This window comes from Equus przewalskii, chromosome 2, assembly GCF_037783145.1.
Source record: "Equus przewalskii isolate Varuska chromosome 2, EquPr2, whole genome shotgun sequence".
Lineage (NCBI taxonomy): Eukaryota > Metazoa > Chordata > Mammalia > Perissodactyla > Equidae > Equus > Equus przewalskii.
This window is the reverse complement of record NC_091832.1, coordinates 24,996,730-25,020,915: the sequence shown is the minus strand read 5'-3', so window position 1 is coordinate 25,020,915 and position 24,186 is coordinate 24,996,730. Positions and strand designations below refer to the sequence as shown.

Here is a 24,186-nt window from a genome sequence, read left to right as displayed (position 1 = left end):
AGACCGCTGCACCTTAAAGCCTGTTTTACCCCCTTGGCTGAATGGCCCTCAGGACCTGCTCCAGGTCCTCACAGAGGAAGTGTCTGTGACGGTCCTTTTGATAATGTCTCCTCTCTGGTCTTCATGGCCTGTTACTCCCCCAGCTGTCCCCCAGCACAAACACATGCATATACACATGTGCACGTGACACAAGCACAAATGCACACCCACGCAAATAGGTACACAGCATGTGTACGTGCACACACGTGTGTGCACGCGTGCACACAAATATGCACGCAGCAAGGCAAACGATGGACTGTCACTCAGTGTCCATTAGCCCCTCCCCTCTGGGCCTGCCCCGCTGCAGGAGCTAGAAAGCTGAGAACACATTTCCCAGGCTCCTTTTCAGAGAGAGCTAGAGTTCTGGGTGTGACTTGGGTTCAGCCAATTGGAGACGCCTACGCGACCTTTGGAAGGTGGAAGCGACAAGCGTTGTTTGCAGACGTTTGTTTTTTCCGTGGCCATTTCCAGCGTGTGGGCACCAGGTTCAGACGGGTGAGAGGCGGGGCCGGGGGCGTGTCTGCTGGCGGTTCAGCTGCGGGTGGTGCCCTTTGATGGATGGCGGCAGGTGCTGGGCGGTTCCACAGTGGTGGCAGCAGGGGCTCCCTGATCCTGGTGGCTCCAGCAGGGGTGGTAAGGGCTGGAGCCAGGGCCAGCTCCCTTGATGGTCCACTTTGGGGTCTGATTTTGGGAGTCGCTCCTGAAAGCTCGTCTTAAATTTGTTTCTTTCAAGTCTGTTGATTCCTTCTGACACGTAACACTCTGCAGTAACTTCCTACCTGTTTAAACTAGCTAGAGTCTTGCTGTTCTCTGCAGCTAAATCCTTCAGGTTTTAGCCCAGATGTCCTGACCCCACGCTAGGCTGAGTCCTCCATTGTGTGCTTCCCATTCTCCTCTTACACCCGACCTCTGACGTCTGACCAACGTCCGTTCTCTCAGAGCCTGGGCTGTATTCACATCCTCTCAACAAATATTTAGCGGGGCCTGTGTAGGCTCCATTCTCGGTACTAGAGATAATGACCGTTTATCTGGTGGTGCACAGTTGGGGCTCAGTAATATTAAGGAAACACACCCTAAACAGGTCAACAAATTAATAGATAAGGTAATTTCAGATAAGAAAAGCAATAGGAAAATGGAATAAAGGACTAGAGAATTGCAAAGATTTCTACCCGAGCCGGGGTGGTTAGGGAAAGCCTCTTTGAGGGGTGGCTTTCGAGCTGAGACCTGAAGGAGAGGAGCCAGCCACGGGGGGTGTGGGGGAGAGGATTCCAGGCGACTGCAGAGGCCCTGAGGCCGGAAGGAGCTTGGAGTGCGTGAGGAACAGCGGACAGACAGTGTGACTGGAGCAGAGGGAGTAAGAGGGAGGGGGAGATACAGGCTGGGTCCCATCACGTAGGGCCTTGGAGGCTGTGCTAAGGAACCAGACTTTATTCTAGGTACATAGAGAGGCCTTTAAGCAGGGGCATGATGTGATCAATTTGTGTTTAAGAGACCACCATAATGTTGGGGGTGGAGGAAGGTCAGAGTAGGATCAGAGAGAGCATTTGGGAAGTGACCGTAGACCAGGAAGGTGATCACTGACCAGTGTGATGGCAGCAGAGATGGTGCGACATGAGCAGAGCTGGGAAATATTGTGGAGGTAAAACAATGCAAATTGCTGATGGGTTAGACATGGGGGTGTGGATAAAAGAGAGGTTCAACGATAATCCTGGCTGTTGACCTGAGCAACCGGGTGAACGGTGGTGTCATTTATCACAGTGCAGAAGACTGGAGCTGGTTTCAGAGGAGAAGTGATCGCACTTTCTGTGTGGGATGCCCATTAGAACATCCGAGGGGAGCTATGAGAGGCCGCATAGCTCAGGGGGTGAGAGCCAGGGCCCCGGAGCCAGGCTGGGTTGCATCTGGCCGTCTAATAACTCTATGGGCAAGTTACTGTAATCTAATCTACTTTAAACTAATGCCTTAGTTTTACCATCTGTAAAATGGGATAATAATCATACTCCTTTCATACGATTAGTGAGGATGAAATGAGTTAATTTATGCACAGTGCTCAAAACGGTGCTTGGTACAAATATGTATTATACATGTTGTTGTGATGATGATGATGATGATGATGATGATGCCAAGCAGGCAGGTGGCTATATGAGTCTAGAGGTTAGGAGAGAGGCCAGGGCTGGAGCCACTGACTTAGAAAAGATGCATGTGCAATGACCAGATTGGATAATTCTTTCTGGGAGACAACATAGAAAGGCGTTTGGGCATGCGCATTGTTGTGTTCACCACTGTACCCCCAGTACCTCACACAAACTGCACATAGTAGGCGCTCAATGAATGTGTGTTGAGCAGATGAATTTCCCTCTGCAGAAGACTCTTCTCTAGTGGCCAGACTGACCACGTCTGACCTCCGTCTCCCTAGGACGTGGCTCACAGACGGTGCAGGGGCTTTGGCTCATGCAGTGCTGTGTTCCCAGGGCTCAGCACAGGCCCTGGCACATAGTAGGCCCTCAATAAACACCACATTAGTTGAAAGGATGAAGGAGTTTCTCCCTGTGTGCCTAGCTCAGAGGTGGCCACAAAGCAGGCCTGGCCTGGGAACCTGTGGGTGAACTTGACTGTTGGCCCCTGGCAGCCACACCGCCCCCTTTTGTGTTCTCACCGTGTTCCTGGGCTGGAAGCTCGGGAAACAGCTTTTCCTGACTCTTACTGGCAATATTATGGATACAGTTCAGTGTCCTAAAGAAATGTGCTCATGTGCTCTTTGGAGGGTGGAGGGACCATAGAAGCCATTCTTCCCACTTTGGCAGCAATGACAGATGTGTGGGCTTCAGCAGATGTGAATTTTGGCAGCAACTGGATGACTCGTTGTCTCTGCCAGTCGCCTGCCTCGGGACTACAGGGCAGTGCTGGCTGCAGCATGGGCCATGATTTCCTGTAGTTTCTTGACTCCAGGTGGCAGCAACAACATTCTGAATCTTCATATCCAGCTATATTATGACCTTTGATCCTAAAAGCTGGCAGCATCTCCTGACTTTACTCCTGATTTCCTCTTGGCAAACACTTAATTCCCTGTATTAAATTCTTTCCTGCTTTGCTTGAGATTCCTGGCCTGGCTTTTTTCCTGATGGAACTCTGGTTGATAAAGCAACTCTCAAGAGAGTGACAGGCTTGTGTCGCAGAAAAAGCAGGGGCTCTGGAGCCAGGCAAGCCTAGATGAAAATCTTTTTAGCTGTGTAAGCTTGGGCAAGTCACCTCAGCTTTCTTTGCCTCAGTTTCCCCATCTCTAAAATGGGTATAGAATTAAATAGTGTGTCATCATCGTCGTCATCATCACCTGTTGATCCATAACAATCCCATGGTCAAATTTTAGGTATTTAAAACAACTTTTTTTTTTTGAAGATTTTCTTTTCTCTTTTTTCTCCCCAAAGCCCCCCAGTACACAGTTGTGTATTTTTAGTTGTGGGTCCTTCTAGTTGTGGCATGTGGGATGCCGCCTCAGCATGGCCTGATGAGCAGTGCCATGTCCGCACCCAGGATTCGAACCAGCGAAACCCTGGGCTGCCGAAGCGGAGTGCGCGAACTTAAGCACTCGGCCACAGGGCCGGCCCCTAAAACAACTTTTTAAAATTGAGGTAAAATGCACGTAATGTAAAAATCAACATTTTTAAGGTGTACAATTCAGTGGCATTTAGTCCATTCATGATTTTGTGCAAGTATCATCTCTATCAATTCCAAAATATTTTCATTACCCCAAAAGGAAACCCATACCCATGATGAGCAGTCACTCTCCATTCACCCTTCCCCTCTGCCCCTGGCAGCCACTAATCTGCTCTCTGTCTCGGTGGATTTACCTATTCTGGATATTGCACATAAATGAAATCATGCAATATGTGACCTTCTGCGACTGGCTTCTTTCACTTAATGTAACGTTTTTGAGGTTCATCCATACTGTAGCAGGTGTCAGAACTTCATTTCTTTTTATGACTGGATAATATTCCACTGTATGGGTACACCATATTTTGTTCATCCATTCATCAGTTGATGAATATTTGGGTTGTTTCCACTTTTAACTATTATGAGTAATGCAGCTATGAACATTCACGTACATGTTTTTGTTTGAACCCCTGTTTTCCTATCTCCTGGGCATATACATACCTAGGAGTGGGAGCTGAAATTGTGTGTTTGTGAATGTTCTACACTGATAGGAGGCTACACCATGCGGCTGGCTGCCCAGAGAGGGACAAGGCAGGACATCACGACCTCCTGCACCCTGCCTCTCCTCTAGGTGGGAAACTGTGGTCTCTTCTCTGAATTGAACCACAGCGACGACTTAACCCCTGCCTGGGCCATGACCTCATCTTACTGTATTGTCTAGGTTTTTCTATTCAGATCTCCCATCACAGGCTTAGGTGCCTCGCCCAGCTGGGCGTCTTTAGAACATTCGGTAACCAGAGCAGGACAGCCAATCCACCCCCTGGCAGGACATGAACCCTGAGGTAACGTTGATGACTCAGGTGAGTAAGATGACTTTGAAAGCATTTCCTGAACAAATGGGGTCTCAGTCTCCTCACCTGTGTCAACCTTAAAAATAAAACAGCTAAGTAGGGGCTGGTCCGGTGGCTAAGTGATTAAGTTCGCACGCTCCACTTCAGTGGCTCAGGGTTTCACAGGTTCGGATCCTGGGCACAGACATGGCACCGCTCATCAGGCCACGCTGAGGTGGCATCCCACATGCCACAACTAGAAGGACCCACAACTAAAAATATACAACTATGTACCGGGGGGCTTTGGGGAGAAGAAGAATAAAAAAGAAAAGATTGGCAGCAGTTGTTAGCTCAGGTGCCAATCTTTAAAAAAAAAACCCAAAAAACAAAAAAGTAGCTAAGTATTTTACCAGCAGAACAAGTTTATTTGGGAATAGCCAAAGAACTGCCACTCAGGATGTGCGTGCTGTGTGGGATCACAGACACGTCCAACAAACGAGGAAAGGAGCGTTACTTTACAGAGAAGAAGGAAGAGGCCGGGAGGGGTTGTTTGGAATGAAAGTCCACTGGAGGAAAGGAGAGCTCAGGCTGGGGATGGCTTCTCATTGGCTTAGTTGCTGGGGTTCTCATATCTGTTTGCGATGCATGTACATTTCTCCCCGTAACTGACAATTCTTTTGTGTTGAAGACCTCTGTTGGGGTCTGTAATGGACTATCCTGTGACTGACCTAGAGTGGTACTGCATGGGAGCGCCCCCTTTTGGCCTCCTAACTCTATTTTAAATGGTTTCCTCTTATTAATTTTCACACCTGTAAAATGGCAATGGTAATACCTTCATTCATTCATTCATTCATTCACCAACCACGTATTGTGCATCTGTCCTGTGCCGGGCCTTGTTCTAGGCCCTGAGGACACATTGGTCAGCAGCAGGTGTCGTGCGTGCTGTTAGGGGCTCACAGTCCAGTGGAGGAGATGGGCAGTAACCTGAGAGCCACACAAACACATAGGAAGTTGTAAATGTCAAGGGCTGTGATGCACAAGCAGCCAGTGCGTGAGCCTCTGGAACAGGAAGATCCCAACTGCCTGGAGGGGAATGGAGGGCTTCTCCCAGGACGTGATCCTTGAGCTGAGGTCTGAAGCAGGGGTGTAGAGGTATCTTGGGATCTTAATTGACATTTCCCTGATGACCAGTTGGGTGCTGTTTCATATGCTTATTGGACAATTGAATATCCTTTTGTGTGCATGTGTTTGTGTGAAGCGCCTCTTTAACTTTATCCCCTAGTTTTATTAAGGTATAATTAACAAAATTGTAATTTATGTATGTATGTATTTATTTTTGAGGAAGATTAACCCTGAGCTAACATCTGCTGCCTAGTCTCCTCTTTTTGCTGAGGAAGACTGGCCCTGAGCTAACATCTGTGCCCATCTTCCTCTACTTTATACGTGGGATGCCTACCACAGCATGGCTTGCCAAGCGGTGCCATGTCCCTACCTGGGATCTGAACCAGCGAACTCCAGGCCTCCCAAGCAGAACGTGTGCACTTAACCGCTGCGCCACTGGGCCGGCCCCTAATTTTATTTTAAAATGACACATCAATGTGCAGGCTGTTGTTGCTTAGCTTTAATAAGAGCGTTAAACTGTCAGGTGACCTTTGACCCACCTCCTTCCATTTATTGATGGACAAACTATGTAGGTAGGGGATCCTGGAGAGCGATTAATATGCCTGGGTCACCAATGTGAGAACATGAGTCATCACTGTTTGGTGGCTGAACATCTGCTGGGTACGGAGTTGCCTGAGACTGGCTAGCGAGGTTGCAGGAGCACCAGATGAGAAGATTTCCATCACATGTATTCAGCAGGAAATTTAATAATTATCTTAACTTAGAAGTGATGAATGAATATAGATGATATTTTGAGATGTCTGTAACAACTGCAGTGTGATGTGAATATCCGTGATTTCCACTGGTGACAAAGACACAGGTACTGCTTCTGTGGCTGTGATTTGCTACCTGTATTCATAACTGAAGAAAATGATCAGTTTCAGCGGGAGGCTGGTGAAAATAAAGATGTAATTACTTTCCTATGAGTTCACAGACCCCCTGAATTCTATCTGTGGCCCCCAAGTCAAGGATGTAAGTCATCTGTTCCCACCCGACCCAGAGGTGAGATCAATGTTACCCAACTTCTAAGGGCTGGAAAATTCCAGTATGATAAAAGGAAGGTGGGGGATGGGTGCCAGGAAGACCACAAAAGAATGTCCTCTACATCCGATTTCTGTGGATCTTTCATGCATGTGTCACGATCAGTCCTAAATACTTCCCTGGTTTTAGCACTGACAGTCCTGTCCCTCAGTTCTGGGCAAACCAGGATGGTTAGTCTCCCTAGTTATCCAGCCTTCTCTGTAATCTCCGGGCTTCCATGAGTTTATGAATTCAGCCTCATCTGCCTGAACTTCCGCTTAACCCAGCAGGCCGTATCAAACGGGACAGCGGGTTAGAATCCAGAAAACCGGCTTCATGCTCAGGTTCATCCATCTGAGTCTTACTCTCCGGGACTTGTGAAATCATTTTATCTTACCACATGGAACTCGCAGCCGGGTCATGAAGGAGTAAGAGGGTCCTCTCTTCCTTTTAGAATGTGAAGCCAGGGGCAGCTCTGAGCTGTCAGAGAGCAGGTGCTGACACTTCCCTGCCCACTTCAGCATTAGCACAGGGATTTTCTGCGCTGGGAGCAAATCTTTGAACCAAAGGCCCCGGTTTCCTTATCTGAGAAATGTAATGATTGGAGGAGATCAGATAGTCTGAGCCTGCAAAATTGCTTGATGAGAGAAAGAAGGAAATAATAACTTTCACTTGATTCTCAAAATGGTCTATGATCAAGGAACGGTTCAGATCCCCAGGATCAGATGGTTTCTAAAAGCCGTCCTAGACATTCCATCATCACCAGCAAGTGGTGACATCATAGGGTGACAAGCTGTCCTGATTTGCCCAGGACTGAGGGATTTCCTGGGATTCAGGACTTTTGGTGATAAAATCAGGATAGTGCCAGGCAAACTGGGGGATGGTTAGTCAACGTAAGCACCATTACTACCATCGTTACCATCAGCAGCAGCACTCCATCTCCAGCATCATCATAGCCTTCACCATCATAACCACCGCCGTGAGTACCATCACCACCGTTGCCACCACCGTCATCCTCATCACCACTGTCGTTTTCATCATCATCAGTCATTTTCATCTATAATTTATTGGACTCTTACTGTGTGCTAAATGTTTTACATGCGTTATCTCATAACTTCGTTACAAGGCAGTAAGGTAAGGACTAGTTCTTAAGAACTCATGCTTAGGAATTGACTGTGTTCAACTCTTGGGTCTGTCACTTACCAGTTGCAAAGCATGGCAAGTTATTTACCCTCTTTGAGCATTATTATTTTTTTCATTCCTAATACCTCCCCCTCTCTCCTTGTTGTACATCTCTGTCTCTAACACTGGATTTCAGGGTGCTTGAGAGAAAGCAGTCTGTTTTATTAATTTTTCTCTGTCCTTTTACCTCACTCGAGAAACTGATATAGAAGAAACATCTGTAAATAACAATAATTGTTATAATAGCAGCTAATAAATTTTTTTGAGCACTTACTTTATGCCAGATTCTGTTCTAAGCACTTCATATGTATTAACTCATTTCGGGTTTGGTTTGTTACATTACATATAAACAAAAAAGATCAAAGAAAAAGAGTGGAAAACAGAAAACACAAAATAATATGGTACATTTTATTGTATGGAAATTATATCTCAATAAAGTTAATATGAAAAACAAAAAATAAGATAGTAGAAATAAATACAGGTTTGTCAGTAATCACCATAAATGTAAATGGATTAAATTTACCAGAATTTCTTAGATAGGATTTTTTTTTAAAAAGATACATCTACGTACTATTTGCAAGAGTCACACCAAAAACACAGTGATACAAAAGAGGAAAGTGGGCCCATGGTGCAGTGGTTAAGTTTGCTTTCTGCTTTGGCAGCTCGGGATTCTCCAGTTCAGATCCTGGGAGCAGACCTATGCACCGCTTATCAAGCCATGCTGTGGTGGGCATCCCACATATAAAGTAGAGGACGATGGGCATGGATGTTAGCTCAGGGCCAGTCTTCCTCAGCAAAAAGAGGAAGATTGGCAGCAGATGTTAGCTCAGGGCTAATCTCCCTCAAGAAAAAAAAAAAAAAGAGGAAAGTAAATTGATGGAAAAGACATTAATAGGTGGATACTAACCTAAAGAAAGCTAGTATATCAATATTGATACAAACAAATAGATTTTCAGGCCAAAGTCTTTATTATGGAGGTATGAGAGTCATTATTTAATGATAAAAGAAACAATTCACTAGGAAGTTATAATAAACGTAAACATTTATGGACCCAATAACGTAGTCTCAAATTACATAAAGCAAAAATTGACAGACATACAAGGAGAAAGCCACAAATCTACAATTAGAATGGGATTTTTAGACGTATCTCTTCCAGTAAATGGTATATCAAACAGAGAATAAAAACAGTAAGAATAAAGAAATGTGAATGACATATTCAACAACTACTGGAGATACTGAGTAGGGAAATAGATTCCTTAAAAATTAGTCATTAAGGCTAATGACATTTTGTGCTGGTAAGATGTTGAGAAATAGGAACTTACATATTTCTGTTGGGAGTATATCCTGGGGCCACGGTTTGGAGGGAAATGTGGCAATATTGGGTAAACTCGAAGATGAGCACGTCTATGATCTGGCAATTCCATCAATAGACGTTTACCCTAGAGAAACCTCCCCCATGTGCACAGGGAGACACGCACACGGATGTTCATTGCAGCTCTGTTTATGACAGTGAAAGTGTGAAAAACTTCATCAGCGCAGTGGCTAAGATTCAGTGCTCTCACTGCCACAGCCTGGGTTCGTTTCCCGGTCAGGAAACCACACCACCCATCTGTCGGTTGTCACACTGTGGCAGCCGTGTGTTGCTGTGACACCGAAAGCTATGCCACCAGTATTTCAAATACCAGCAGGGTCACCCATGGTGGACAGGTTTCCGTGGAGCTTCCAGACTAAGACAGACTAGGAAGAAGGACCTGGCCACCCACTTCCAAAAAAACTGGCCATGAAAACCCTATGAAAGCAGCGGAACATTGTCTGATACAGCGCTAGAAGGTGAGAGGGTGGTGCAGAAAGACCCGGCAGGCTTCCACTCTGCTGTCCACAGGGGCGCCAGGAGTCAGATTTGACTCGATGGCACTAACAACAAATGATACCATTTATGTTGAATTTTTTGAAATGCACAAAATAATGCTCTATATTGTCTGTGGATACATACACAGTAGAAGTACAAAATGTGCTTGGTGATGATCCTCAGCAATTTAAAGATTTCTCTGGGGAAGGAAGGAGAAGGGAAGGGGTCTTGGCCACAAGACTACCAACCCTAGCTCTAACCCTAACCAGGATGGGTGTTGAGCAAGTGGGGGTTGGTTCCTCCTCATCTCTGTTGGGTATTAGTCAGACTCCAGGAGGACACTTGCTCTGCTGTCTGTCAGGTGCGAATCGGGGCTTGTGGTCTTGGGCAAGTCCCAGGATTTCTCTGGACCTCAACTTTCCCGGCTGTGAAATGAACTAAAGGTGTTTGCCCTAGAGAACAGCAGACCCAGGTGGACTCAGTCTCGCCCTTTGCATGGCCAGAGGCTTGTCACGGGGAAGAGAACTGGCTGATTCGCACTGTGTGGCTTCAAAGAGCAGAGCTGGAAGCAAGAAGTAGGAGTTCAAAATAAACTGCTTTCCATCAGAGCTGCCGTTCAAGAACTGAAAGGGGGTGAGCTCTCTGTCTTTGGGGGTGTGCAAATAGAGTTAGCTAGATAAACATGTGGAAGAGAACTTGGAGAGGGAATTCTTGTTCTGGGAGGAGTGACTGACGTCCCAGGGACCCTCCAAAGTCCTTGCTGACTCTGAAAGTCTGGCTGTAAGTATCTGTGATTCTAAGTTTCTGTAATTATATGCACCTACCTACCTGTCAGGTAACTTTTATTTACTCTTTTCTGCAGATAAGGAAACTGAAGCCGTGAGAGAACAAGTAAGTCTTACAGAAAGGCCCTTACATGTGGCCCAAGATCCCACGTCACTGTCAGGTGACAATTTTCCCTCCCAGGGGAAGCAGATGGAATGAAAGATTGTGAGTGGCTTGTTACGCAACTTATGCGAGGGCTGCAGCACCATTCTGCGAAGGTGGGTGAGGATCTATGATGTGAAGGAGAATTACATGGTCTGGAGGCCCCTTGTTGAAAATGTCTTTCTGCTGGATAATTGCCTGGCGTTTAAACGCTCTCGTCAACATCCCTTGGTTTAGTCATCCTGCTTGCTAATCACTCTGTTAATGTCCACCTTGCCTTCCAAGACTTTGCACATCACTGTCCCAGTTCAGGTAAAAGGAATCTCTGATGTCACTAGAGGCCCTGAACTTCTACCCTGAGTGACACAACGAAAGGGAGGTGGCCCTGTCCCCAACCTTCCCAGTGACCTGGAAGCTCCAGGAGGGTTTGGCTGTGAGTGGTGGGTAGGACCCCCTGTTGGCTTCCATTGCCAAGTGGACTACACCAGCTCTGGTGATCGAATGCTGTCACGTGACTGAAGACCTCCACCTTCAGACTGGGAGCAAGTCTGCTCTGTAATTAAGAGGGACTAGAGGGCTCCTGGTAGCACAGGATTTTTGGTTCATTGGAATCAAAAACAAAATATGATCTGGTACCAAGAGGAAGTTAGGTCCTATTGGGTTGACCCTAAAACATTTGGAATTGCATTTGCTGGGTCTGAGATGCCAACAGATCTTGACGCAAGGGGAGGGAAACCAGCAAGCTCAGATTCTTGATGGCAGGCTGGGCGTGGTCAGCGGGGAATGGGACTCCTCTGCCCCTTTCTGCTGCCACCAGTAGCTGGAGCCTGTGACGGGAAATAAGAGCCCAGGAGTCAGCCTGAGGCGGGAGGATAGAAGCAGCAAGTCACCCTGCCATGAGAGGCTGCCCTCAAGATCTTGTCTCTGCCCGGTGGCCCCAAGTGGACCAGGGTTTTGCTTCTTTTTGCTTTTTCAGTTGTGGTAAAATAGAGATAACATAAAAATTTACCATTTTAACCCTTTTTTGAGTGGACAATTCAGCGGTATTAAGTACATTTGCATTGTTGTGTAACCATCCCCACCATCCATCTCTGGAACTTTTCTATCGTCCCAACCTGGAACTGTGAACTAGATAAACGATAACTCCCCCCTTCTCAACTCCCTACCCCACCCCTGCTGGTAACCACTGTTCTACTTCCTCTCTGTATGAATTTGACTACTCTAGGTACTTCCTGTAAGTGGAACCATACAGTATTTGTCCTTTTGTGTCTGGCTTATTTCACTGAGAATAATGTCTTCAAGGTTTATCTATGTTGTAGCATAGGTCAGTGCTTCATTCCTTTTTATGGCTGAATAGTATTCCATTGTATGGATATACCACATTTTGTTTATTCATTCATCCATTGCTGGACATTTGGGTTATTTCTACTTTTGATTATTGGGAATATTGCTGCTATGAACATGGGTGTAAAAATATCTGTTTGAGCCCCTGTTTTCAATTTTTTTGGATATATACGTAGGCATTGCTAGATCATGTGGTAATTCTATGTTCAATTTTTTGAGGAATTGCTATAATGTTTTCCACAGTGGCTGTACCATTTTTCATCCCCATCGGCAACAGACAGGGGTTCCAATTTCTCCACGTCCTCACCAACACTTGTTATTTCCTACTTTTGGGATAATAGCCATCCTGACAGATGTGAGGTATATCTCATGGGGTGGACTGGGTTTTTAAACCATGAACAGGTGCTCTCCCTGACGGCACAGTGAACATGGCTGTGGCCAGAGGACAGTTGTCATGGGCACCTGGATGGTGAGTAAGGAGCCTGGCATAGTGAAACCCCTGTCCTGGTCTCTGGCTACCTCCCCAGTGGGTGCTTGATTGTGGAGGGATGGAAAACCATCTCCACACCTGGAAATCCAATGATCAGGCAAACCATTCACAGAGTCCTCCCCATGTCAGTGCAAAAAGAGGCTGGGTCTAAGATGAGGTGGTTTTTTAAAAGTCTTGATTTATCAAGAGGAATTTGGAAAATCCTGAAGATCTTGGAGATGGGGAGAATTATAGAGAAGCTGGAGAATGTTTCATCTGGAAGAAGAAGTTGCTTTGAAAAATTTTTTTTTAATTTTGGATAACTCAGAGGAGCCAAACTGGTTGCATGTGGAGGTTTAAAAATGTGAATTTTAAAATGTATACTCTCTCACGGGCAAGGGAATCTGTTTCCTGAGTAAAGTTCTCTGGTGTTGAAACACTGTGACTGATGTCCACAGGGTGAGAGCTGGCTGGGTGAAGATGTTTCAAAGCGTCAGAAATATTTATTTACTCGGGAAGCCATCGTATAAGTAAATTATTAAGGCTACTTAATTGGATCCAGTAATATTTTCATTGTTAGGATTATGAGACTTTAAAAAAACTTTTCATTATGAAAAATTCCAATCATATAGAAAAACAACAAGAATGGCGTAATAAACATCCATATCACCACTGATGTAAAATTTGCCATATTCTACCTATCTATCTATCTATCTATCTATCTATCTATCTATCTATCTATCATCTGTCTAACACTGTTTTCCTGGAACTCTTCAAAGTAAAGACATCCTGTCACATAACCGCTAATTATTTCAAGGGCATCTCCAAAAGAGAAAAAAAAAGGACAGTCTCCAAGATGACCCCAATATTATTATCTCATCTAAAAAAGTAACAATAATTCCCTAGTATCATCTAAAACATAGTTCATTTCAAATTTCCTCAGTTTTACCCAAAATGTCTTCTATGGCTAATGTTTTCAAATTCTGCTCTAATCACCAACCAGGAATTCCAGTTAATTGTTGTGCGTCTGAATTCTCTTTAATAGCTCCCCGTCCTGTGTCCTCCCATGAGGCTGGGAGAGTCATCGCATACCACGCCACATTCTGGATGGGTCTGATTGTTTCCTTGTGGTGTCGGTTAATTTGTTCCTCCATCTCCCATATTTCCCGTAAACTGGGATTTATGTCCATAAGCTTGATTAGATTCAAGCTGAACATCCTTGGCAAGAACAAACCATTCGTGGGTAGTGACGAACTTCATCTCGAAACACGTCTATTTCTTGGCCAGGTTGAATGTGGGGACCATGCGTGCTCCAGGTGATCTGTGGTTCCCAAGTCGATCAATGAAAAATGACTAGATAATTCCAGTGTCCTTATGAATAAAATTGTTTCCATATTACACAATTTGTGTTGTGAAAATTGTAACCCAGTTCTTCTTCAGAATATGTTTTCACTCAGAGGACTAGAGCTGGCAGGTCACCACCGAAAACTAACACAAAGTGGGAGGGCACTTCAGTGAAAGCGCTAAGGGCAGTGGTTGTTTGAGAGGCTAAAGTCTTGAAAAAGAAAACAGAGGAGAGTCTTAGAAGGCTTAAAACTGCTTTTTACAAAATCCAAATAGTATCGTGAAAATGATACAAATTACAGAGAACGTTTCACGTAAACTTTTAAGGTAGAATTTTATATTGTATTATACAAATTATCCATGTGTTCTATGTTTAATTTAACCACATATTACAACATGGTCTGTTTTTCTTATAATTCGGTGTATTGCTATCTTTTCTGCCATTCTTGAGTGGTTTGAGAGGGATTAGGGTTTTAAAACACTGAAATAATGAATACTGTGTATTTCCGAAGTCTCTAGAAAACTGAAGTTCACCACTAAAGTGATCTATGACAAAGGAATGAGTGATGGGGAGATTAAAAGGAAATTAAAAGAAATAATTTCAAATAGGGCCAGCCCAGTGGTGTAGTAGTTAAGTTCGCGCACTCTGCTCCAGTGGCCCAGGGTTCTCAGGTTCGGATCTTGGGCATGGACCTGGCACCTCTAGTCAAGCCACCCTGTGGAGGCATCCCACATAAAATAGAGGAAGACTGGCACAGATGTCAGCTCAGCGACAATCTTCCTCAAGTGAAAAAAGAGGAAGATTGGCACAGATGTTAGCTCATGGTGAATCTTCCTCATACACACACACAAAAATAATTTCAAATAGTGGAACTGAGATAAAAAAAGCTAGATTGGTGTTTTTAGCCCTTGAAAGTAGAAAACTAGGGGCCACCCTGTGGCCGAGTGGTAAATTTCATGTACTCCGCTTTGGTGGCCTGGGGTTCCGCTGGATCAGATCCTGGGCGCCAACATGGCACTGCTCATCAGGCCGTGCTGAGGTGGTGTCCCACATGGCACAGCCAGAAGGACCTACAACTAGAATGTACAACTATGTACTGGGGGGCTTTGGGGAGAAGAAGAAAAAAAAATGAAGGAAAGTCTTAGATAAAACTTCAGAAGCAGGTCTGGGTCCATCTCTTCCCTTTTGTTATTATTCTCTAGCTACCTAGTGCCTGGAGACCGTTTGTGACCCTGGATGGTCTTGTTCTCCATCTTCTCTGGGGTCTCCCACAACTCTCCCTCTGCTGTTCTGAACAGTTCTGCTCTTCCCCACACTTGCATTTGACAGAGCAAAAGCCCTGCCATTACCCATGTTTGAGCATGCCCTTGAGGGCTCGCCCGTCCCCCAAATGACTTATCAATGTGTCTCTTCCAATCACTTGAATGTGAGCTCCCTGAGGGGGGAGACGGGCTGGCATCCTCACTGCCTACACCACGCCCATAGTAAGTGCTCAGTAAATATTTGTTGAATGAATGAATGAATATATGACTGAATGAACCAGAGAGAAGTTCTGCAAATACAGTGTTCTTAACCCTGTCCCATTTCCTGTGGTGTTTTAGTCCCCCTTAAAAATCAGCAGATTCCTGATTGGGCAAACCCTGGGTCCAGTTCTGAGCACCTCCCACTGCCCCATGTCAGCACAGGGAAGTCTCCCAAAGGAGATGTGTATTGAGCTGGATGGGTTAGTTTATGCTGCAGTAACAAACAACCCTCAAATCTCAGTACTTAAAACAGTAAGGTCATTATCTTCTCAAACTGCATGTCCAGGAAGGGTTGGCTGGGGCTCTGCCCTACCCTGTCCTTACTCTGGGACTTCGGCTGATGGAGTAGCCACCATCTGCTGATTGCTCATGCAGAGGAAAAGAGAGCATGTGGTGATTAACACTGGCTCTTAAAGCTCCCTACTGGCAGTAACATATCACTTTAGCTCACATTTCTTTAGTCAAAGCAAGTCACATGGCCATACCCAATTTCAGGGAGGGGGGCTGTGATAGACTGTATTATTGCCAAAATGTTTGCTGTCTCCCCCTGTGGAAGGATTATAATCCTCTCCTCATTGACATCGGGCTCAGCCGTGGGACTTGTTTTGGCTAGTGATCTTTTGTAGAAATTTGCCACAAGGGGCTGCTCCTTGAGCCTGCATCCTGGAATGACAGGACAGAGCCAAAGCAGAGCCACCATGGGACCATCAGATGAGCGAGAACGAATCTTTGTAGTCGTAAGCTTCTGTGATTTGCGGATGGTTTTCTATTGCAACATAATTTAGCTTAACAGATTGATGCAGTGGGGAAGTGTAAGTTTACCATGTCCCCGAGGGGAGAATCAGAAATAGCTGACCGATGGCACTAAGGGTTACCACACAGAGTTATTTGAGTTGAACATTGGAGATGAATAACAGCTTGTGAGGCTGGGGGGAAAGGATTTCAGGAAGAAGGAAAGAGTTTGCAAAGGCTTGGAATAGAGAGGGATGTAATGAGTGGGCTGGATTGGACTGGAGAGTCTTCTGGGGTTGGGTGTGTGGTAGGAAAGGGAGACGGGCAAGGACAGAATGCCATTTTTTTCTCCCAAGATTGACTGTTCAGGCTGGTCTCCATCAGACCCGGATCTGAGTCATTCTTTGAGATGACTTCTGTGAGTTCTGGAAGCCATTTGATTTGGGTGAGGTCCTGACCTTCAGGTTTCCGTCTGTAAAGCAGACGTAAGCATATTCACTTTGCAATGTTGTTGCAACCATTCGGTGAGTTAACTAGCAGTGGAAAAAGCCTGGGATCAGACAGACCCATGTTTGGATCTTGGCTGTGCCGCTTACTAAGAACTTTGGGAAGTTTTTTTTTCTTAAATGCCTGATTCCTCATCAATAAAATAAAGATGATAATTAGTGCTTCATGGGGTTGTTATAAGGATTAAAAGAAATAGTGAAATTATGCAATGCATAGTAGGAGTTTCATAAATATTCATTAACCCAACCATGGGAAGCATAGAAATTTTGGGCCTGATTAATCTTTCTTTGATTCTAGACTTGCTACAAACCAGATAGTTTTTGTTAAGGAAGTAAATTTGTCCTAATGTAAAACTGGTTATGAGAAAGAAGAAAGAACAAATTCTGAATGTAAAAAAGAAAGTTGTTGAAGGTTTGTGGAAGAGGAGCCCTGAGAAAAGCGTTTTGTGCAGGGTCAAGCTGGCTAAGTTTGGAATGAATTTAATTAAGTAAATGAGTTTTAATATCAAAAGTAAGCTGGTGAAAAATTAGAATTTGGCTTTGTCTCTGTTATAAAGATGAGGTTTTCTTGGGCTTTTAGTCTGCTCTTGATAAAGAGATTATGAAAGGTTTTTCTTTATTTCTGAGTAATCTTCCTCAAAGGCAGAGATTTTTTTTTTTTTTTAAAGATTTTATTTTTTCCTTTTTCTCCCCAAAGCCCCCCGGTACATAGTTGTGTATTCTTCGTTGTGGGTTCTTCTAGTTGTGGCATGTGGGACGCTGCCTCAGCGTGGTCTGACGAGCAGTGCCATCTCCGCGCCCAGGATTCGAACTAACGAAACACTGGGCTGCCTGCAGCGGAGCGCGCGAACTTAACCACTCGGCCACGGGGCCAGCCCCAAGGCAGAGATTTTATGTTTTATCAAAATTACTTCCTGTGCTTTATGTTAAAAGCTGAGTTTTTTCTATCAAAAAGAGCTAAGGTTTTGCTGCTGTATAACTGTCTCTATTTGTCTTTGAAATGTTTTTTTCACTTTGGTTAAATAGATAATTAAATATTAATTTTCATAATTATCTGTGATCCTATTTAGGTGAGTGTTTTAAAACTTCTTTTGATGAACTTCCCAAAATCAGGTTCTGAGTGAAGGCTTTCTGGCCTCCAGCTCACTGTGGGGTTCCTCAGAGGACCCCTGAAACATCTCAAAAGATTTGCACTCTCTCCTTATAGAAAGAGGGCTATTAAACTAATTAGGCTTATCTGATATGTTAGATTACATGGGAAGCATTGTCAAATAAGAAATAACATTCAGCCTTCTTTACGTTGTATCTGTATATGTTATAAAAGTTCTAGAGAGTACGTGAAATTCCTGGAAGTCTAATGTGCTCTGGTATAAAATGTTGTCTGTCATCAAAATGGAGGCTCATACTAAAGGGACTGAACCTAAATATCAGAAAAGCACCTTAGCTGATTTTCATGTAAAGGCAGCAACAACAGAATCTATAAAGATTGGCACGTGTGGATGAAGTCCATTCTGCCTCTGTAACGAAGAGCCCCTCATTGCCAGACTTTCGCCATCCTCATGTCCTTGTAACATGGCAACAGTCTGCTCCTGATCAGAGAAATTAAGATGGGCAATGGGTATGGATTATCAATGTGCTCTTGTTATTCTATGTCTGTTCTCTGGGTGGATTAACACCCTCCCTTGCCACAATGCTGGTGCCCTCACAGTGGCCAAAAAAAAAAAAAAAAAAACCTGTTAGAAAATGTATTGTCCACTTGGAGCATACTTTCCACAATCTCCAGTGACGGAGGCACCCACTGCACTGGGCAAGTCATATGAGCCTTAATGAAAACCTTGCAAACTTCCTGGAATTATTACTGTCTCTATCACCCTCAATCATCAGGAAAAGCTGAGAAAACTAATGGAAAAGCTGGATTCAAGCAGAGCGAGCATTAATTTCATGGGACTGCATGAACTGAGGAGGATGTGATAATGTTCTGTTTTTCCAGATTTAAACAAATCTTTTCTCCTTGGTAAGATACATTTGTGAACGAAGATGAAACATTTACTTCTTCTCTCTGCTTGATCCTTCCAAAATTCAGGAACTCTCACTTATATAAATAATCAGGCTAAGTTTTAATACAAACAAATTAGTTATACTGTGGCTATCTTTGGTAAAAAAAAATAGAGAGAGAGAGAGAGAGAGAGAGAAGTAATTATAGAGAGAACTAAGTTTTGCATCTTTGTAGATATTAGATTCTAGTCCTGTTAATCATCTTTGAGGTTTTGTTATATACCTATGGACTGGACTCCCCTGGCCTAAGTTATTGCCTTGGTCTCACCTACTGTTTGCAGTACCCTCTTTGGAAACTATAAACTCACTCGTATGGAATACTCAGCAGCAGACCAATGTCTATTGGTACACAACCTTCTGCTGACCCCGTGTTGTCTTATGCTAGTATCACCGGCTACTGTAATTCTCTAATGTCTTAGGCTCAACTTATCATCAACAGGTTAAAGATTGGAAAGATTAGAATCTTTCCCAGATTCCAATTTAAAGGATCCTATTGATGAGGAAAACTGCAGATGAGAAGCAGGCTCCGAGGACTGGAATTTGCTTGCCATTTTGAGAGGCATTTGCATTTGTGAAGGAAGTGGGGATGACCTTGTAGGGACCTGAAATTGGCCACCCCAGGATATGTCTCTTTGGCATCAGGATTGCTTGGGGCTGATTGCTTTCTATAAACTGGGACAGGGAAGGAGGCTCTGGGGAATGGAACTTGCCCTTGTTGGGACACATTTACGTTTGTAAGGTAAATCTCTATCTGTAAAGGTGCCTCTCTCTCTGTACCAGGAAGAAGAAGAGAGATGACCTTGTCCCTAGAAACTCTTAATGGGGAAGGCAAGAACTTAAGTTGTTTCCTGTCTGGCAATCTCATGTAACTGATTTAGGGTGGTGGCTTCTAACCTTTCTAACCTTTACTTAATCCGATTTGATTCTTGTCTAAAAGTCATGGGATCACCCAATGACCAGACCCACCTGCACTGATACCATTTTAACTTTTTTCCGTGTTCTTTCCTTTGTCTTGTAAAGAGATGACTCACATACCCATGCCTTATAAAATTAGCCCTAACCCTCAACTCGGGGCAGCAGCAGTGGCTCTGCCTGCCCATGGGCCCTGTCCCCATGCTATTCTATTCTCTAAATAAAAGAGCACTACTGCCAGATCTTAAGAGTCTAAGAAATCTTTCTTTCGACTCCTTGGCTCACCGACCCCGCATCACGTTGGTCACAGTCTAGAGCCGGGTGACTGGGTATTCTGGAAGCATCATTAGAGTGTTATCGAGCAAGGGCTTGCTACCCAATGCACATAAAGAGCCAATTATTATGGCATCAGCCTTTGGGAAAAGAAAAGTAGCTTTATTGACCAGATCTTTCTGCAAGGAGATAGGAGGCATATGCTCTCAGATCTGTCTCCCAGATCCAGGGCTTAGGGCATAATTTATGGGATGAAAGGCAAGGCCGTCTGAAGCATGAAGATAGGTGATTGGAAGTAAGGAGAAGTGAGGTTATTGATGATTTGCACAAGCGTAGTCAAGCTTCATGGCTCTTCACAGTACGCGTGTTCACAAAATGGTGGTGTTACCATGATACGAAGGTGGAGTTTTCAGCCCTTTGACATCAAAAGGAGCGCTTATCAGTTGGCCAGTTGATGAGCTGATGGTCTCAACCAGCCTGAACTAGACAAAGAGTCGTTTCTCAGTTCCTGAAAAACCACTCTTAATTGCTCTATTGATAAGATGAGGTCAGTTGAACCGGTTCTAGAGAGCCTGCGGTTACAAGAGGAAGACAGCCCTTGAGTCCCATTGGAAAGAACCTTACCAAGTGCTCCTGACCACTGACACTGCTACAGAACTAGAAGGCATGGCGTACAATGTGCTCCTTCTGGGCACAGCTTTGTGTGTGATTACTATGGGGAACCATGGGCTTACAAATGTCTAGACAGCTGGCATATGGCAGGACAAAAGCTTTTTAGGATACCGTAGTATTCCATTTCAAATTCTCGTTAAGATGAAACCCAACAGCAATCTCATACGCCTAGGCGAGACTTGGGACCCCCTTTTTACACCCCGTTTGCTCTCCATTGACTACCATTGCCAAAGGCTTTGTCCCTTGGATTGGTGTAGTCCATAATGACCTATTGATAAGATAAATTTATCCCTAACCATGGCTACGCTGGCAAATTCCTCCACTCGAGGTAGATCAGCAACCACGATCCCTGGTTCCCCAGCAAAGGTTGTATTAGAGAACCAGACGGCTCTCGACTATCTCCCTGCAGAACAAGGGCGGCACTGTGCCATAGCCAACGCCTCCTACTGTAGCCGGATCCTCCGGTGAAGTTGAGTCAGAACTCAGGAAAATTAGAAAAATAGCACAGGACCTCTCCGCTCCGATGTCTTTTAATGACACCCTCTGGTTCCCCATGGATGTTTTCAGCTGGCTTCCTTCAAGTGTAGGGACTTGGATAAGATCAGGACTTCAAATACTGTTTATGATTATTATTGGAATTTTGCTATGAGTACTTTTATTTAAACCTCTTATGCTACTACTCACTCAGATCTGCTCCAGAACTTCCACAAAGACCAAGATTATGGTCACTCAACATACTGAAATGGTAGATAAGGCTTACTCACCTGAGCCTTCAGGTAACGGGATGGAATTCCTGGGTGAGGAAACAGCCTGAGTCATTTCCTGAATGCCTCTTTGTTGCTCAAATGTGGCTTCAGCCTTGTGACGCTGACTCCTTGGAATAAGCATCTGAAAAAAAAAGTCCCCCCTCCCCCCCAAAGTGGGACATGACTTTCTGGGACAGGTCCATCCCAGCGACATGGGACTAAACCATCTGTGGTTGATCAGCGACGCTTTCAGACAAAGATCTCAATCCAAAGGGGAGAATGTGAAATGTGAAACAAAACGAGGTCACTTATGCCTAAGGGCTTTGGAGCTGGGAAACCATTAAGGAAATGGGTCCTATGCACATCCTCATCGAGCAGAACCTAAACTTTTGAACTGAGTGAAGATGGAAAAATTCTGAGACCGCAGAACAAGACCTGACATTCATCACCCTGACAGACTTTTACATTCCTTTAGCTATAATCTTAGCAATCAGTTATGTTTAGCCAAGATTAGCTTTCTGCTGCCAAACCCGATTAACATTCTTTGTAACACAAACTTCCCTCTTTTGCCTTTAAAAGCCCCTGCCTCTTACTTCGTCGCAGGGCACTATTTGGGCTGCTGCCTGAATCTGTGTGCTCTAAACTGCAATTCTTTGATCCCAAAATAAGCACCTCTCTGCCTCTCATTTTGCCTCTTTACTTTTAGGTTAACAGGTGTAAGCATCTGCTCAGAGAACACGGGGAGTGGTCAGGACTGGAGATGAGAAACAGAAGGAGCAGAGCCTGGGGACATAGGGTGACCAACTTGTCTGGGTTTACCTGGCACTTTCCTGGCATCAGCACTGCAAGTCCCTTGTCCCAGGAAACTCCTCAGTCCCAGGCACACCTGGACAGTTAGGGAGGGAGATGAGGGGACACAAGGGAGACCCTGAGGCAAATTTCCTGCAATAAGGGGTCACTGATTTCCACAGCTGCCAGCTCAGGGAAGGAAGGCGCTGCCCCTCCTCCCGGCAGAGCTGGTGCCACTCTTCACCTCTCCCTGCTGCTGCTCAGATGTTCCCAGGTTTCCTGGGGCTGAAGCGAAGTTTCCCCTGGAGACTTGAGGAGCGAAGGGCGGACTGGGATAACGGGTGCCACCCAGAGTCCAATGACCCCTCCTGAACAAGTTCATCTCATGGGTGCGCCTCAGAGCATCAAATTCCTCATCTGCAAAATGGTCTTGATTATGCCCAGTCGTACACTCAGGGGTACGAGGAGTTGAGACCATGCTCTGAGAGGGGAATGAGCAGGCTTTGGGGAAAGGTAAACTAGATCCAGATGAAAGATATTTCAGTGAATTTTCTTTGCCTGAGGAGGATGGGCAGTTCTGCATATGTAACTCATGGTCTCCAGGCCTAACCAGCCTGTGACAGACCAGGAGCAAGAAGACTTTGCTTTTTATTATCCATGACATGTTTCCATCACTTGAACCATGGGTTTTAAGGACACAGCTCCTAAAACCCTTGGAATCTCCAAAGTGACGTGTCTTTTTATTTGCTAATGAGATGAGGGCTGGTTGCCAGGGAACCGACCATGTGAGTAGAGGGTAGGAATTTCCAGCTCCACTCCCCAACTTTTGCAGAGGGGAGAGGGACCGGAGGTTGGGTTAATCACCAATGGCCAATGATTTTGATAGCAGCTCAACACAAGGTTGAGATGAGGGAACCCATATTGTAGAAAAGAAATCATATTGTAACTTTGAATGACCTCTGATTGACTAACCCAGACATGCTCTGTAGATTTTATGGCACCTCCCAGCTGCTTTTAAGTTGATAACTTTGTTCTTCTGAGTTTCTTAGGAATGTGATGACCAGCCAGAGCAGAGAGTCTATGGGGATAACCATCATCAATGACAACTGAATAATTTGGGTATAGCTCCAGTCTCTGATGCGCATCCAGTAAAACAAAAGACCAGTAGGAACCAAGACCAGATGTCTGTCACCTGGAGACCAGCTGCCTCCCCAACCTGGAGACCGGCCCCCTATATAATTCACCTGTAGTCTTTGTTCTCTAAGATGGTTCTTTCAGACATTAGTCGGCCATCTTCCCTCTTGCAAGCAAGCTGTAATAAAAAACCCTTTCTCTCCTACCACCTTGCCTCCTGACTATTGGCATGTCTTGCGGTGGGCAGGTGACCCCCCCTTGGGTGGTAACAATTTGATCAACCATGATTATGTAAGGAAGCCTCCATAAAAAACCCTAACTGAGGGAGTTTGGAGAGCGTCCAGATTGGAGAACACCTGGAGGTGCCAGGAGGGTGATGAGCCTGGAGAGGCCACGGGAGCTCTGTGCCCTTTCCCCATGCCTTGTCCTATGCACCTCTTCCCTCTGGCTCTTCATGAGTTGTATCCCTGTAAAATAAATCAGTGGTCTTGTTATGGAATCAGGTTTGTTTTTGTCCACCACCCAGAAAGCCAAACACCAAGACAATGAGATTGCGCAGAGAGAGGGTTTAATCACAAGGCAGCCATGTGAGGAAGCGGGAGCATGAGTCTCAAATCCGCTTCCCCAAAAACAGGGACTCAGGGATATTTATGGGATGGGGGGCAAGGTGGTCTGAAACGTGGAGAGAGGGGATTGGAGGTGAGGAGAGGTGAGGGAATTGACGATCTGCACAAGCGTAGTCAGACTCCACGCCTCTTCATAGGATCCGTGTTCACAAAATGGTGGCTTTAGCATGAGCTGAGGGTGGAGTTTTTAGCCTCTTGACGTCAAAAGGTCACCTGTCGAACACCTGCATGGGCCCAGTTGATGAGTTGGTGGTTTCAACCAGCCTGAAGTGGACAAGGAGTTCTAATTCCTGAAAAACAGCTCACACACCCATGACCATGGTGACCCAGGCTCCAGGAAGATGTTATCTATAGGAGCCTAGTGGGAGTCAGAGAGCATATTGCCTAAACAGCACAGTTAA

The 24,186-nt window shown here is 45.1% G+C and overlaps 1 long non-coding RNA gene across 1 annotated transcript; it reads left to right on the top strand.

Moving 5' to 3' along the window:
- Positions 1-379: 379 nt before the first annotated feature.
- On the top strand, positions 380-23,364 carry LOC103563262 (uncharacterized). Its single transcript, XR_547844.2, has 3 exons — positions 380-534; positions 10,595-10,775; positions 23,075-23,364. It is a non-coding gene; the product is annotated as an uncharacterized lncRNA (long non-coding RNA).
- Positions 23,365-24,186: the final 822 nt, after the last annotated feature.